The 13617-nt window shown below is 37.7% G+C and overlaps 1 long non-coding RNA gene across 4 annotated transcripts in view; it reads right to left on the reverse strand.

Moving 5' to 3' along the window:
- Positions 1-3125: 3125 nt before the first annotated feature.
- The window catches only part of LOC113989356, a 105828-nt gene continuing 95336 nt past the window's right edge, over positions 3126-13617 (reverse strand). For 3 of the 4 annotated variants that reach the window (XR_005565565.1, XR_005565563.1, XR_005565564.1), the window contains one exon: positions 3126-12431. This is a non-coding gene — a long non-coding RNA (uncharacterized LOC113989356). The remainder of the gene's footprint in view (positions 12432-13617) is intronic. The other variant, XR_005565566.1, reaches the window with a different exon arrangement.

Raw genomic sequence — 13617 nt, forward strand, 5'->3', positions numbered from 1 at the left:
TTTCAGTGCCACCTGATATATATTTGGTGCATTTGATTGTATGAAGCTGTTTCCAGAGCATTCAAGAAGAGAATTAGGCCAAACTGTGTAGGGGAGACCAGGAAAGTTAGATTTCTAGGAACTTTTTCAGAAGTGTTGTTTGGTCATCAGCACCCAGAAGAGCTGTTCTTTCAAAGTAGGATTTCAAAAAATGCACTACAGGAAAAAATAAATTCAATGGACTCTACAATGTAATTATAAAGTATTCTGAGTTACTGACAATATCAAAATACTTCATGCATCAATTTGATACAAAGCTGACCCCTAGTTTTCCCAACATGTTGTAAAAGAGTTTATTTGGACAAGAATGCAGACTGGTAAATGGAAATATGGCAGCACGGCCTGGCAAAGAATTAAACAGGTTTTTTATATGGAACCAACAGATTTGCTATTAAAACATGATCTAACTAATCTAGTCAGTGGTTTTGTTTAATAATAAACTAATTTTAAATTTTCAGCTTTGTCTCTTGTTATATAATTCTGTTTTGTTTAAACAGCAGAAATGGTGACTATCCTTAGGAAAATGCTATTGCCCAGTCAGCCAATAAAGGCTGGTCAGTCCTGCTGCCGACTGCTCGAGGCTCTGCAGTGGGAACTGTACAGAGTGGAAGAGGCTGACATGACTTCTAGGCCTTGCTTCTCGCTCCTTTATGGGGTTCTTTATATTGCAAATCAAACAAACTGGAGTTAAACATACCATGGAGAGTTGTCCAGCAATAAACTGAGATTTAAATTCAAATCTCACTTACAGCCTCAAAGGGCACAGATGACCCATGCCACCGCACACCTTTAAAAACTCACTAATGGCAGTTACATTCTTGCTGAGGTGGACTCCCAGCCCAGCTCACTGTCAGCAGAGGATGGTCCATATTCTCCAGATGGAGCAGATGCCACCTAAGGTACAGAACTGAGCTGTGCTACTAATTCTCCTAAGTCATCCCTAATCCTCAACTTTCCAAGTAGCCCCAGGAACACTGCAGGAGATGGTGCAACAGCCCCACGGTGGACTGTCACGGGACAGAAAGCAGTTGCCTTTTCAGATCTCATGGCAAGGAGAGTAACTTGACAGCCAAACCCTCCAAGAAAAAGCAAGTAATATCAAAGGCTGCTCATACACCCAGTATGATTCACTATCTTAATTCAAAAACTTGAAGTATTGAGTCCTATTCATTGACCAGGAAAGACTGGAAACTATAGTCAAATTTTATAAAAGTCAGGGTCAACAGAAAGGCTTCGGCAATTTATTGTTTCTTTTATAAATCAAATGAAGTGGAATAAATTGGTTTCAAGCACAGTATAATTTTTAACCACAAAATTCAAGGAATCTGGCTAAGTCATGAACTTAACCAGAGCAGTCAGTTCAAGCTCAAAGGAATTTGAACTGCAAAAAATAATACTGAGGTTTGAATCCCTGCAAACAGGCAATAACTGCTCTTACAAACAGATTACTGCTTCATGAGAAAATGCATTCTCTTCTTGTGATTAGGAAACTTCAACCTCTACAATGGTCTGGCTCTTTCAAGATTATACCTCTGGGTTTCCCTTTCCCCACCCACGACGTGGGGGAGCCCAGCTCTAGTTCCTTCTCCGTCTGAAGAACCATTTCCGACGTCTTGTGGGACGGGGAAGGGGGACTCCAGAAACAGGGTTTTTCAGGCCCCGAGCCTGGAGGGGAGAGGTGCCCTCCTCTCCCCCAGCACCCACGTGGCTCCATGGCAGGCACAGAGACGGCACACCGGGCGTGGAGAGGAGGCAAGAGAGAGTTTATTGTTGGGGAGGGGTTTATAAGGCTTTTAGGAGGGTCAAAGGGGAACCAATCACAAGTTCAGGGTCACACAAAAGAAACCATCAGGTAAGGGGTCAACATCCAATAGGAAGGGGTTAAACAAAGGACCAATGGGACGCCTCAGGACACCTTTCCCAGGACATTCCTGCATGGGAGATAACAGTTGCTGTGGGGGGTGTTGGGAAGAAGAAACACGTGTTTGCAAAGGGACTACAAAGAGCCATTTTAAGACATGTTTAAACAAGTTTCTCATCAGGTATAGTGCTACATATACCTAATCCTGAACAGCTAAAATACATGACTTAAAAATTTAGTTCTTCAAAACCAGAATAATTTTGAAGAAGCCATCTAATTGTTGCCCATGGTTTTATTTTGTTAAGAAATACGATATGAATTTGGACAAATATGTAACACTGGTAGTTTGGCAAAAAGATTTTATTGCTTATTCTCGTGATCCACACCTAGAGCAGCACAGGATCAGCCAACCCAATACCTAGGTCAACTGGAACTTTTAAATGACCACTAGATGAAACCCCACTTTTCTCTGAGCTCAGTGTCTGTATGTCTATAGACAGATATTTTCTATAGGCAGTTTCATACACTCACCCACAGATATCAGGTGCTATTGAGCTGACTGCAACTCTGAGTAAACCTAATAATTTAATTCTTGCAACCCATTTTCTTATTGCAACCTTTTTCTTTTACAGACAACAGAAATCATTAAATACTAAGAATCAGCTGGGAGGAACACAGGAAAAGATTGCCTATGGGTTACCATCTAACTATAAGAAACACTAAATGAAAGGAACAAAAAGGTGGATATTACCCTGAACTCACAATTGAAATCTCCATGGACACGTGGACCTCTGACTGCAGTCTGGTATTAGTATGGAAAAACTGGATTAAACAATCAACATCTTATCCAGGCAGCCTGGCAGTAAATAGCAGAATAAAATATGTAAGGAGAAGCACCACTGTCAGGGAAAAAGAGGTTTTGACTCTATACCAGTGGGTACTCAGAGTTTTCCAGGCCACACCTGCTCGCTCAGGACTGACCTACAAACTCCAGAGTCCACATGTTCCGCACACAAAAGGCAAATAAACTTTCCCAAGCTGTGGTAATGCAAGCGTCATTGACAGCTTGACATATCAATATTTCAGGAAGAATAAATGACTTTCATATCCAGGGGTTTGGGTTTTTTGTTTTGTTTTCTTTTGTTTGTTTGTGTGATGGGTTTTTTTTTTCATCGTTCATTACCAGATACTTTGGGAAGATGCTACACGTAACACCTGAAGCTGCTTAAAGTATTTGGAAATATTTTAATGAAGTCTTTTGAGATATCACCTAATACAACTTTAAAACAAATTTTACTATTATTATAAATATTTTCTCTTCATCCCTTGCCAGAGGAAAACTATAAATCTTGTCTCAGCTGAATGAACACCATTTATCATATTCATTTTCTTGTCAATACAATTATGAAAAGCCTTTGGCCTTTTTCCAAGGAGCCTGATTTGCTGGAGAAACTCAATTAGTATAAGCAAGGCTGCTACAAACCAGCCCCACTTGGCAATGCAGCACAGCTCCAGCATACCTGACAACACACCTCTAAACCACGAGCCATAACTCAATCATAATGGTAAAATACAAGATACAGCAGTGTCCCCCGTGCCTCCCCTCTCCCTGCCCTGGACCAAAAGGACATCAAAGAAATTATTTCTGCTCATTTTTGCCATCTACTGGACAAAGCTTAAATCCTAAGTGCTGCGATCAGGTGAGAGATTACCCAGTGTAATTTGTTTTGTTATGGACAGGCCTAAAACCCAAAATATTTCCTGCAATCACTTGAAAAGTTTATCAAGACATTCTTCTACCAATGATTTACAAGTGACTATTTCTGACAGTATTCAATACAGAATAAACATCATCTTATATTAAAAGCTTGACTTTTTATCCCTTGCCTCTTAGTATTATTTATTTATTTAACAAATATAACTAAATGGATTTATTTTCGCTAATATTCTGTATTTGCCATTTTCAATATTGAAATACTAGGGCCCCAAACATAATAGAATAAAACATCTTTGTAAAACAGCTTTTCTTTGCTATTAAAACCATTTTCTGATTATATATTTGAAACTAAAAAAGAAATGTGTTAATCAAAGGGTATTTAAACTAGATATGATAGAACTGGCACCTGATCCTCCCTTCCCCTCCCGTTTACCTTTCTGTCTTTATCTACAGTAAATAAGAGTTGTGATTATAGCAGCTCATTCTGCTGTAATGCTTGGGATCAATACCTGGATGCAGCTGGACTCATCCAAATGAGGAGAAATCCACTGATCAGAAACATGCACTTATCCTTTACAGCCAAAAGTGAGGAAGAAAAGATTTTGAATCTGTACAAGGGAAAAGGAACTGAGAAGGCCTGAGCTTTGAATTCCACACAAAGCTACATTTCAATCTATCTTTATTGCAAATATATAATAATGAAATCCAAAAGTTGGAGGCTGTTTTTCTTTATTTGAAGTAAACTTAATTCATAAAATTGAAGGAATAAATAAAAAGAAATCAGGAGAGGGTCCGGAGGATTATATATCCTGCACCCTTCTCTAAAAAGCCACCTCCGTGGATGCATCTATTTTTTTCAAATGGAGAGGAGGTAAGTCTCTGCTGCTCCTCCCACAGCTGGAGATCTGCAGTTCTGCACAGGAAAACAACACTCGTGTTGTACTAGGAAAAACAAAGTAAAACCAATTTGAAATGGAAGCAGCACTGATCTCCTTTTGCACATCTTCCTGTTTTATTAAGTTTTAGGGTAACACAAGCACGAACAGTACTAACAAAGTTAAATGTACCCAGTGGTGCCCACTAGAAAATGAGATGCTAATTCACAGCCTGGCTTCAGGACTTGAGTGGTTTGGTGGTGGGGGGGTTTTTTTCCCTTTAGTCCTCTAAAGCTGAAAATAAGGGATGCTTTCCACGGATTTTAGGAGAAATAAAGATTACACTGCTTTCTGTTTTGGACTTACTTTCTGCAAGCTGAGCCTGCACACAGATAGAATCACCGAAGGCTTGTGAAGGTCTTTAATAGGGCTTTTCTGAATGGTCATCAGGATCCTACTCCCCACCACCCGAGGATGGCTTTGCTGTTCAGCCTTTCAGTCCTGAAAGCGCAATTTCCTAGTTGCAATTGCATTTCTCTTTCTTAATCAGGAAGATTATTAGTGAACAGTAGAGCTTCATAATTGACTTAAAACAAAAAGATTTTTAAAAGCTTGATTTCTTGTAAAGTATGCAATTGCTTGTCATTAATAAATTTTATGCACATAAGTGCTATTTGATTATTCTTAATGGACTAAAACTAAAACTAAAACTAATTGTTCTTGAATGTTATTTTTTCTGTCCATAAAACAAACACATAATTAATTTTTATAGTTTTGTGAGATCTAAATTATAAAACAAAAATTTTCACAATGTGTACTTCAGCAGTTTATTACCAATATGACTGTGTGCCTGACAGAGAACTACAGCCACCGTTTTCTTAAAAATACAAAACATTTCTCTGTAGTGTTAAGAAAATACCCAGGAGTATTGTTATATGTGTCAGCTTAAAAATGTATACAATATTTAAAGCAAACGGAGTTCATTATCATTACCTATTGAAGAAAACTACAATGTAAAGATTTTGGTTTTGTTTTCAGATGTCTGTTTTCTTCTGGATTAAGATGACTGCAAGTGTTGTGATATTAATAGAGCTGACATAAATAGAAAGTAACTGACTAAATTAAAGACATGATTCATACCAGAGAAAGAAATCTCCCCAGATAGCACTTGTATAGTATTTTTTAAGCACTTCTGATGTTAAACCAAATGTAGGTACATTGTGTTTGGAATTAAAGACATGGCTTTTTTTTTCTTTTTATGAAAACATTAGGGAATTATGAAGGAAAGAAACCTCCTTGGATACATTTGCTAGATTAGCAGTGTAACACAACAGAAAAGTGACCTCTGCGTGGTCCTTCCCAGTTAACTGCACGGTGTCCGTTGTGCTGTAATTTTAGCTGATTACACATTAGTTCATTTAGCTTTGTTTCCTCTTCCCCACTGTGCCACACTATTAAACTAATGCGAGGGGCCTGGCATCCCTGCGTGCACAGAGCGGGCATTGTGCGGGCACAAAGGACACGTCCCGGGAGCAGGGGAGGAGCTGCTCTTTGTGCTCAGCCAGGGCGAGCCCGCGGGCCCGCCAGCATACGCTGCCAGTGGGGAGAGACACGGTAATTGATTTTCACGTTAGCACGCAGCAGATGGGGTAATAATCAGCCAATGATGACCACAGAGCTGATTTTGATTCATTAGTTTAAATGTCTCGCTCAAACCTTTTTTTTTTTTCTTAGAAAAAAACCACAAAGATCCTTGGACAAACGATTTATACAAGTTTTCCAGTGCTAACACTGGCAAAATGCTTAGGAAATGCTTTGGATTATTGGATATGCTTTCATAATGAATAACGCATATGAAAATATAATATATGAATACAATGTATTAATGTTTAAAAGTGCTTCCTGTATTAATATATTTAAAGTAATAATAACAATAAAATGTTAATTTAAGCTTGTAATATTTTGAATGAGGTGTAAGACTAACTGATACTCAAAACAAGCTACAATTAAGGCTGCACTAGGACTCCCATTGTACTGTTATTTTAACTTACCTTTTGTTGTTCTGTTCGGTTTTTTTAAAGTAATTTTCCAAGTTAGGTTTCTTCAAAAAACCACTTTGTTTAGAGAAGACTATGCAAATCTATCTGTGTTAACATTAGTTCTGAGAAGCATTTTTTTCCCTTTTAATGACTGAAGTGTGGCTTCAGAGTCCTTCCAGCTCAAATGCAGTCAACACTGTATGCATAGACAATTAGCCCCTACTAACAGGACGTTTTCAGGATGATTAATAGACATCAATAAGAAACACTAGTGAATGAAAAATATTTTAACAACATAAACAAACTTTTCAATTTACTCAGACCTAAATATTCTTTTTGACAACTCATCAGTTTTAATGAATTTTATCCATGTGTTGCAGGTGGGGTTTGTACTTCTTTTCACAATAAAAGGACACAGTTCTGCAGTCTGGAAAAAAATAATCATAGAACCATGGCAAAAAAACCAGTAAGGAGTTCTCTCTTTAAACCCAGAGTTTTCAATAATGTACTCCCATGTGGTGCTAACACTGTAATATTTATAGTGTTGAGAAATACAGAAGGTAAGATTCACATATTCAGTCCAGCTGAATTGGGTGGCACACATATAGATTTATCCCAGGACAAACTGAGTTCTCTAGCAAACACTAGTGAGATAGCTGGGAGTATTTTAATATTTGCATTTCGTTTCTGTTGTGCATTGAAATGGCCTGAACTTGCAAAGATGCTCAGAGGTCTCAACTCTCATTAACTTTAATGGGACTCTGAAATCACTAGAGAGGAAGTGTTCAATACTGAGAAGATGCAATATAAAATTGTAACTTCATACTCATCTGTATTTTCATACTTGGTGGGTGTGCTGCTTTGTCCACACAGAAAATAACTTTAGCAGACAAGGTGGCCAAAACATAAAGAATTAAAAGAACTCAGAAGCAACACTTGATACTTCTCTCTCATGGCAGAGATGCAGCAACAGATACAAGGGAGTGGAAATATTCCAGACTGATTTTGGTTCCTTTGCTCACTCCAGCCACAAAAAAGGAGATAAGCAAGGTTGGACAGAGGAGGTCTGGAGCTGGGAGAAGGGGAGCTACGGCCCCTGGCAAGACATGAACTTGCCTTTGCTTGAGCATGTGCTCAGGGAGAAAGAGCTCCCCATCCTAGTGTGGCTTAGAATGTGGATTAGAAAAGGACAACCACCCTAATCCATATTCCTCCAACACGCTTATTCTATCTTCATAAAAAAAACTAGTTGCAAGAAAACACTCTTTTGCAAATAAGAGTGAAAAAGAAACAGTTTGGTTGTGAGACTTTAAAAACTAATAATAAAAGTAGATGTGCAACTTTCTTTAAACCAGATTTCTGAGAAGCTACAAAAACACCAGGCAACTTCAGACACCATTGGACCTCAAACTCTAAAGAAAGGAGACCAGCTACTATATCAACTACATTTCTTGGTTTTTCTACTACTTAAATTCAGACGGTGTTATTAAAAAGCCCGTACCATTCTTAACCCACACTATTCTTAATAAATTACCTCAATTTACAAGGCACCATAATATTCTTGTCCTGTAAAACCCCAGCAAACCAGTGGTTTAGATGGGATCCATCAGACCTCAACTGTGTAAAATAACACTGCCACAGTCGGTGCCAGACAAATAGCCTACTGAATAGCCTCTAGAATCCTGAATAAGTCCTGATCCATTTAAGTCACTGGTAAAAATATCCTTAAACTCTAATAGAAGCAAAAATCACCCTAGATTCCATGCTTGCTTAGGTCACAGTTAGCAAGAACCTTCCCCCTAAAACCCTAAGACAATCTAGTTTTAGTCCATTAAGAATAATCAAATAGCACTTACGTGCATAAAATTTATTAATGACAAACAACATTATACACTTATACATCTACTTTTTGTGTGTCATCCTGTGGCATCTGGAGTGCCTTGCAGACTCACCAGCAAAGTGAAGAATACAAGAAGCTACTGTGTCCTTCCCAGCTGCCCCCCAGCCCTTCCTGGGGCAACGGGACAGGGAATGGCACAACCAGCAACAGCCAAATGAGTGAGATGAGAAGTGAAGAACAGTAAATACAAGAAAAACAGCAAGAGAAGCTTGTCAGGAGCATGGGGGTTTATACACTGCTTTTCTTGATAATGAAGGAATTTTGTTCAGATTTAATTTTTGAAATATCCTTCCCTGAATGTCAGTGATAGGTTTACTTAAGATTTAATTACAACAAAGCCCTTTTAAAAATAAATTCAAGTATTTTGTTTCAAAGTCCAGAATAACATTTTTCAATGGATTTTTTCAAAGGAAAGGAGCTGAAGATTTAAGTATCTACAGAAAATCCCCTATAATTTGCCAACATGTGCCAAGCATCTGACTAACACAATCTAAAACAGAGGAGCCTCCTCACGCCCCCCACCCCCAAAATGGGGCTCGTAATGGAAAGTCTGACAGACCCTTAACCATAGTGGCACTACTGGGTGCAGCTATAATATTACCCTCATAATTCTACTATATAATAACAACAAAGGAAAAAAAAGGTGAAGGGTCATTGTGCTTTGTCTTTAGAATTAAGATGGCTGTCTTCATCCTTACAGCATACTCTTAATTCTGGAGACACATCTTAATAACCTCTAAATAGTTCCAACAAAAGAGCCGTGTCAGAGGAATGAGCAGGCCCCAAGGTGTTTCAACTGGAGTGTTTTCATCTGCCTTTATTGCTCTATCCCTCTCCAGAATTAAGGCAATAACCTGTGATAAATTATTCAGGAACTGCTACAGGGATCAAAGCAAAATCATTCTGTTAAAGTGCTGTTTGCAACATTTGGCACTTAGTGTGAAAACTTTTAATGTGTGCAAGCTGAAAATCAAGGATTTTAAATAATTTAACAGCATGGAGTTTCTACAAACCAGCTAAAGATAGCAAGTTGCTATTTAACTGCTTTTTCTTCAGATCCTTTTCCCAGGCATTTCTAGCAAATGTGATGATGTCACAACTATAAACAAAGTACTACTGAGATTCCAGCTGCCCAGGCAATAGATTGCTTAACCACATTGTCAAGAGAAACCTGGATATTCTTAGGAGAAAATTAGGCATTGTTTTACTACTGGAAATTCTTTCTATTAATACAAAAATGAGAAGAAGGAAGTAGTAAAAAAAAAAAAGGAATAAGAAAAGAGGAAAGCAACACACATACACACATAATTACTTCAGCCATCCTCAATCACATTTGATCTCTCTGGAAAAGAAACCTAAACATATGCTTTGTATGCAGATGTAATGATTACAGATATATTTTAAAAAGAAAGAGTTCCCTTGTTACAGTTGTTTTTCAGTGGTGTATTTCAGAAATATTAAAAAGCTAAAAAATCACCTACCCAGTTAGAAAGTCCTAGTAAAACCCACAAATTAAACGAGTTTGGCAGTCCTGGACCATTTTCATAGTGATATTTTAACAGTGTCATCTCCCCATGGATTGTAATACTAAGCATTTTATTGAAGAACTGAACTGTTTTTGTTTTTCAGTACGTGGAAAATGAAGTACCTGAAAGCACTTTTGCATGTATTATTTATTCATTATGATAGAAAAATAGCTTTAACCTAATAAATTGTGTTTAAGGTAATTTAGAGCAAAAGTTTTGTTTATGATAAAGCAACAGATTTAGTTCTTTATCAGTAGCTTAAAGCACCAAGTTTTCTTTATACAAATTAGACAGATGGTGCTTACAGTAGAATTTACTAAAGGTCTGTCACAACAAATGCAGCCAAGCTGCATATTTAATCACTGCAGAACCTTGTCTACCTGCAGCTGCCAACTGCTAATCCAATTTCCCTGATAAATGTGGCAAGAGACACGATCAGCAATAAAGAGCATCTAACTCCATTTTCCTGCAGGGCGTCTTTTGATGAACATTTAGGACGGAAGCAGGAGTGCACTGTGTGGCCCTGGCTGGTGGCAGCTGCATGCATTTTGAAGACACAGTTCTCAGGTTACTCACTTAATTCTGCCACTATCATTATGTTGCTATTGATCTCAGTAGCTCTTGTCTACACAGCATTACTCTAGATGAAGCTGAATCAGGCAGTTATCATGCATCAAACTTGCTCAAAAGCCTGGAGATTTCCCCTTAATTACTTGTGATTTTATTTGCAAATACCGTTAAAGTGTAATCAAGCAGTCACTTTCCAGGGTCGTTAAGAACTTGCTAGTTTAGGAATATATCACTGGCACTCCATTAAAATTTCTCTACTAAGAAAGTTTCAAGCAATCCAGACAGGGCAATGGTAAAATTATTTTAATAAATTGAATCCTCACACAGAGAGGAATCCAGTTTCCTCCAGAAAGGGTAATGCTACCAAATGACCTCTTTGTTCTAATTTTTAGGATTTATAACTTGAACACATGAGAGATGGATTGAAGATAGACGAACTGAGTCTATTTTATAAATAAAAAGTGATTACTATTGAACACATAAAGCAACAACAAAGAAGGAAACCAAAAGTAAATAATTATTGAAATAACCCTTAGTACTATTTTAAGAAAAATATTAGCTTAATTCAAGTGATGACTGTGAAATGTGCATCTTTGAGTAATGTCAGTGATGTACCGCAGCCAAATGATTTGCCAAATACTTTGAGCATATCTGTTTATTTTCTTGTGAAAAAAATGGATAAATTTGATGATGCAGTATTTAAGCTGCCATTATATTTTAAAACAGCAAATTAAAAATTATTGTTAGGGTTTCCTCAAGACGACCCCGTGCAGCTGAAGTGAGCACTCCAGTGAGCACTGTTAACTACTGATTCAGTGGTGGCAGAAGGGGATCTCTTTAATGCAATAGTGCTCTAATACATTATCATTCCTGATGATGCAGCTTCTATCTAGTAAGTCTTTTTCTTCCCTAAAATATACTGTTGTTTTGACACAAACAGCTTGCTACACTTAAGGATTTTACTAATAAAACATAATGTTGTGTTAGATGTTATGACTGTTGCCACAGCTGAACTGCCTTGTCAAATCAATCCTAATATGGCTCCCACAGGCACATAAAAACCTTATTTAGCTATCAGTTATCCTAATCACTTTGTTCAGTTTAAGGGTGCCATACTTCAAGGCCCGTTCCTATTTATACATATATGCCCAGCCATTTAATAAAGTCTTGATTTATATAATAAATTCTTGTTTGAAAAAAAAAATACTTTAAAGCAGTAGTGTTTTATCAATTGTGTTACATGTCTTCTCATACCCCCAAATAAATATGTTAATATACACAAACAGGATACTTGCGTGGCAAAGGGGAATATTAGATATGGAACAGATAAGCTATCACTGAAGAAAAATTTGTCCCTTTGTTAATAAATGAGCTTCAAATGGGGTCATTTGATCTGCAAAGCACTGGAAAATCTCAAGGTCCTTATAAAATCTTTGTACAAAGTTTATTTAGAATAGTATTCATAGCCCTTGTATCTCTACTGTCTACCTTCCTAATTAGATACATGTACACAGGTATATATGTATATAAGTCCATATGTATATAAGTATACAGGTATGTACAGTCAAGGGAGACTAACAGAAAAGCTGCCAGACTTGTTGCTGAATCCTTGCCTCACTATTATTTTTTCCCATCAATAATTTCTTCCCCTATACTTGAAAAAACCCTACCTTTTGCTTTTTTTTGTTCAACACTACTGTTGAGTATCTGAGTCACACTTTCAAATGAAACTTAGAGGGGGAGCATGAAGTTCTCAAACTCATACCCATCTTCACCTACAGGAAAAGAAACCAAAAGAAACCAGCAAAAGCATCACACACATCATCTTCACACTTCTTCAGAAGGGTCAGGCTCCGAGGCTTCCACAGAGAAATCTCACTGACATCCCAGGAACTTCAGGTGACCTGCAGGAACAAAAACCTGAGGTATAATGTATTTTTACTGAGCTATAAACAAAGAACACAAATTGTTGATTCCAAACAACTTGTGTCTGAGACTTGCTTGTCTCTGCATTTCACACCTTTCTCCTTTCCATATTTCTGTTTCCTCTGTTAACCTGACAACATTTATTCACTGCCCTACAAGAACATTCACGTAGGAAAGTCAAGACTCAACAGTTAGAAAATGGTAAATTTAAAACTACAATAATAAATTAGGCTTTTCCACATGTGTAGTTTGAGTATGATATTTAAATCACAATCTTTTATGCTCATATGCTGTTTTTCCTGCCTCTTACCTATCTGGTGTACACAATGAAGCTGCCCTGGAAATGAATCCAGACTGTGCTGGGGTCATTCATATGACACTTGCCTCATTTGGTCAGAAGGTGTGAATTTAGGATAAAAGAAAAAAGAGTGAGTAGGGCAAAAGAGATCGTGTTTGTTAGACAGCTGAAAGATATCCTAGAAGTCTGGATTGATTGTGCTTTGTCATGAAACTGAATCAGTAACCATGAACAACGACTCTTTAGAAATGGCAATTTGCATGAGGATCCGTCCTCACACTACTTATCTTTAGGCCCTAATGAGGGCAGCCTGCCTCTCACAGGCTGATTCCCCGTGAGACTAATTCAGAGTAGGAATTTAATTTATGTTCTTTAAAGAGCTCTTCGCTATAGGGCTTCTTTCCCTCCTCTCTTCATTGGCAAAGTCTGGGAAACTAAGTTGCAAGTGAGGTTAGGAGGAAGCTTTTGTGTGTTAAACTGGTTGTGCAAAGTTGGTGTAAGCTTTACAGTTTGATTTCCACACTTAGAACAGATCTAATTCCAGCCCCTTATTTTTAGGAATGCTGCTCAGACCAAACCAGTCACCCAGTCACCAGTCACCAGTCACCAGTGGGAAGTAAGAATGACAGAAAAAGCCAAGAAGAAAAAATGCCAAGAAGAACAAACAGTCACGACAGAAAGCAAAGGGGACTGACAAAGCCAGGCAATAACACAGAAAAAAAAAAATCAAAATACTCAGTGGCTTTTCATGAAGCTGGAATGACACATCTTCTGAATTGAAAGAGTCAAACATCCTCTGAGAGATATAATTGTGATCCTGCAATTAATACTGCCTCGTAACAATGTCAATATTTACAATGGAGAGG

Source organism: Pipra filicauda, unplaced genomic scaffold, assembly GCF_003945595.2.
Source record: "Pipra filicauda isolate LSUMZ 115617 unplaced genomic scaffold, ASM394559v2 scaffold498_size1627759_pilon, whole genome shotgun sequence".
NCBI lineage: Eukaryota > Metazoa > Chordata > Aves > Passeriformes > Pipridae > Pipra > Pipra filicauda.